General features: G+C 42.4%; 1 pseudogene; it reads right to left on the bottom strand.

Moving 5' to 3' along the window:
* Positions 1–1,297: 1,297 nt before the first annotated feature.
* LOC121833778 lies at positions 1,298–1,930 on the bottom strand (annotated as a pseudogene).
* Positions 1,931–4,333: the final 2,403 nt, after the last annotated feature.

The raw sequence follows: 4,333 nt of genomic DNA, 5'->3' as shown, positions 1-4,333 counted from the left end.
CCTTGTGTGTCTCGAGTGTAAATACTGACTGAAAAAACAGGTTAAAACTATTTGCAAGAACGGTGGTATCTGTTACTACCTTTCCGTCCTGGGTGATTTGTTCGATATTTTCTTTTTTCGGGTTCAGGTATCGCCAGAATATTTGGGGGTTGTTACTTAGGAAGTTATGAAAAGTTACTGAAAGGTAATTATGTTTTGACTTTTTTACCATTTCTTTAAGTTGTTGGCTTAGCTGCCGTATGCTAACACTTAAATTCTTCTTTTTTCTACATCTTTTCAATTTTCGTTTAATGTGTATTATATTTCTTGTGATCCAAGGATTATTCCTCCTCGGCTTTTTCACTCTATTGGGTACGTATTTATCGATGCAATGAGAAACTGTGTCCTTGAAGTAATTCTATGCACGCTGAACATCACCACTACTACACAGTAACTCGAAGGACTTGAATGATATTTCCAAATGATCAAGAATGCTTGTGTCGTCGGCACCTTCGTAGTCCTTGTACGTAAACTCGCTTGGTACTGAAGTCGTAGATTGTTTGTCACAATTTATAAACAACAAAACCATCTTATGATCAGATATGCCATCAGACACAAACACTTTGTATTCAATAATATTATCACTTACAAAGATTAAGTCCAACACTGATTGACTAGTGTCAGTTACTCTAGTGAATTCTTTTACTATTTGGGTAATGCTGTGGCTGAAGGCAATCTCGGGCATTTTTTTGCCATTCACTTTGTCCACACTTCCAGCTTGCAAAAGTTCCCAATTAACAGAAGGCAAATTAAAATCACCCGCCAAAAGTACTCTCGTGTTGTCATTAACGTATTTATGCAGTATCAGATCGAGATCTTCTAGAAAATTAACGGGGCTGTTCGGGGCACGATATGCCGCGACAACAAGAAAAGATAAGTCACAATACTTTATTTTACAAAATAGCATCTCATCCAAACAATGTTCTAAGACAATACAATGTAAATCACTCTTAACAGCAATGGCGGCACCTCCTCCCCGAGAGCCCCTATCCCTTCTTATTAATTTGTAATTAGGTGGGATGACACAGTCACTCGTTACGTCGGGCGTAAGCCATGTTTCTGTTATAATGAGTATATGTGGTGCGTGACAGAGAAATACGCTTTCTAGGTCAGTGACTTTGTTTAATATACTTCGTGCGTTGAAATTGATTACTCGGAGTTCGGCCGGTGCGTATTCTTGCTTTTTTTGCCACTTACTCCGTTCACTGCGGTTTCTTACAAGTACGCGTTGATCCTGCTTCGGGTCCCATTCATATGTCTGATTACTGATTTTAAGTTTATCGTGGACTAGAAACACGTCATCCCCATCCGCCCTGTTCGTCGAGGCGCTGTTCCATAGCTTTTTTCTTTTTTCTCTGGTTTCCTTGGCATAATCGCTGCTGACACTGATAGTCGTTTTTTTCAACTTTTTTCAGTTCTTCAATACGGACAGCTTTTCGTTGTAGTTAAACAGCTTCATGATAACTGGCCGGCATGATTCGTTTCGTTTGTATCCTAATCTGTGGATCCGCTCGAGAGACATGACTTGAACACCAAGCTTAACGTCAAACAATTCTTTTATCACCTTCTGTTTCAAATCATCTTCGCTCTCTTTATCTTCTCCTGGCAGTCCGTATATTATCAGGTTGTTTCTACGGCTTCGATTTTCGAAGTCAATCAGTCGATCGTTCTGATGTTTTATTGTTTCTTCTAAACTTTGAATCTTCTCGTTAATTGCTATCACGTTTTCATTCAGGCCTTGTACTGTTTCCATTGCGTTTTCAAGTGTATTGATTTTATTGTTAATCTCCTTTATGCTATTCTCGAGACGTGACTGGTTAGCTTTCATATTCTCTTGGTTTGATCTAATTTCCTTAATGTCCTCGGCAATGCCACTTTGATTAGCCAACATCTGACGAAGCAATTCTTCGACATTTTCGTCAGGCCCAGGGTTTTCCTCTACTTCTCCTGAGAGTAAAGGCCCGTTCACACTCTTGCGACCTCTTAAACCTAGGTTCCTTAAAGGACCAATGCAACAATATTTGTACTTTGCGCAAATACCGCTTAAAACGGATCCCTAACGTTAATGACCTATGAAACACGCGTTCGTTTTTAACCCCACGCAATAGAAGTTCCAGAAAACAATTTAAGAAAAACGAGCAGCGTTCACCCCCTCAACTCGCAGCCAGAACAAGCGGCCACGTGATCTGGAGCCGATTATATGCCGCCAGTGTTGATCATAGCCACGCGCTGGGGTTGGCAAAGCGCAGGACACGCGCTGAGTTCCAGGCATTGTTATGGCTCGGCTGTTGTCGTCGTTGCAGCGATTGGACACGGGTCAAAACCCGAATGCTTCTCGAGCTAGCAATTGTCACGAGCCCAAGTCGAGTGCCCACGCAATGCTCGGGTCCAATCTATGAACCGCATTCAAATATCGTCACTTGGGTGTACTGGGACCCCCGAGTTACGTCATCAAATTTTGCAAAGGAGAGATTGAATGAAAAGGATCGCTTTTGTCCTTGAAATTACACCGCAACAAAGGAGTTTCTTGGCCAATGGCGTTGCGTGTGAGTATCCTTGAGTCCCAGGTGTGCCAGTAAGCTCGTGTATAGAGAGATACATTCCAATTGAATATCGTTGCACAGCTCCTTTAAAACTTCTTAAACCAGAGAACACACTGGCGCCATCTATTGGGAAGCAGTGTAAACTCGGCGGTCCGGCATATTTTTTTTTTATTTCTCGTGCATTATCCTTTCTTTCTTGGCTCGAAAAACTTTTGTCAATGTTATAAACGAGCCTTTCTATGGTTATTACGCACCTTTGACCTCGGAAATCCCGCAAAACCTTCGCTCTTGTGAAATGCAGTTCCAGGGTCACCGCATAGATGGCGCCACAGTACCAGTGTGTTCCCTCATTCTAAAAACATTTAAGAAGTTTTAAGAGATCCTCGTCTCTCTCAGTCGTACTCGGTCGTACTCGAGTCGCAAGAGTGTGAACGGGCCTTAACAGTCACAATTTACAGCCCAACGTTACAACGTACCAACAATCATACAGCATTTCACGACACTTTTGAGGGCTCGGCAGGACTAACAAAAATCTACAATGGCTACGGAACTCATGTAGATTTGTTGTATAACTAACCTGCGTGATGAACAAGGTGAATTTGAGCATCTTGCTCGCTGCGTGGACGCCGAGCCCTCTCAGATCGTGCAGGTCCCGTTGATGGTTAAATAGCCCAGCCGCTGATGACGTCGATGTGGGCGAAATGGTCGGTAGCCAATCTTGGCTGCCGAGGAGGATGGGAGCCGTGTCAGCTGCGTCATGTCGTGGCACGTAGAACTGCCTTGCGGTTTCAGACTGGCAGAAAAGCCACGGCAGCATCTGCGTGATGAACAAGGTGAATTTGAGCATCTTGCTGGCTGCGTGGACGACCGGTTTCCACCAAGGTGGTATTTTGTCGCAGAGTCGGTGCGATCGCTTTCTCGTCAACCGATAGCGAGCCTCGAAGCCGCGCATCACGTGAACGCTTCCGGCCATTCAGTGCCGTGTGGAACCCATACAGAAAAAAAAAATAGAAAAGGTACAAAGAAGAGCTACCAGATTTATCACAGCCCAATACCGAAGGACTCAGTCTGTCAGTGCGATGCTTGCTCATCTCAACTTGCAATCACTAGCAGAGCGTCGAAAAGTGGCTAGACAAAATTTTTTTTATTTGATACGAAGAAAATAGTCTCAACATAGACTCGCAGCAATATTTAAAGGCTCGTTCTACTTAGAGGACTTAGAAGAAATTACAATGGAATAACGCCAATGAAAGCGCGAATCGACCCTTTTAAATATTCCTTCTTTCCACGGACCATAGGTGAGTGGAACAGCCTGCCCCAAGATGTTTTTAAAGGTGACACCGTTAAGGGTTTTGAAGCCCTAGCACCTAGCTCCTGAGAAATCTCGCCCAACAAGATAGTATCTAATTAATTTTTTTTTGTGTGTGTTTCCTGTGTTATTTGTTTGCCTATATTTTGAATACATTCGTGTGCTGAAACAATCATGAAATGTATTGTTTGTGGAATGGTGCGTTAAAAATTGGTTGTTTTACCAATATCCCACTCCTGTAACGGTCTGTAGGCCAGCAGTATGAATAAATAAAATGGCCAGCTTTCATCCGCGATAGCTTCGTATTCGAAAATAAATTTGGCCACCTAAAGCTTTTGGTTTAATTCTTAATTATTATAAATTTTATAATTATATACTGTATTCGTAAAACATTTGTGTTTATTAGGACGTTGTTGTTGTACTTTAGGCAAAGTCAAACGCG

This window comes from Ixodes scapularis, unplaced genomic scaffold (assembly GCF_016920785.2).
Source record: "Ixodes scapularis isolate PalLabHiFi unplaced genomic scaffold, ASM1692078v2 PGA_scaffold9__187_contigs__length_104089568, whole genome shotgun sequence".
In the NCBI taxonomy this organism is placed as follows: domain Eukaryota; kingdom Metazoa; phylum Arthropoda; class Arachnida; order Ixodida; family Ixodidae; genus Ixodes; species Ixodes scapularis.
This window is presented reverse-complemented; position numbering and strand designations above follow the sequence as displayed.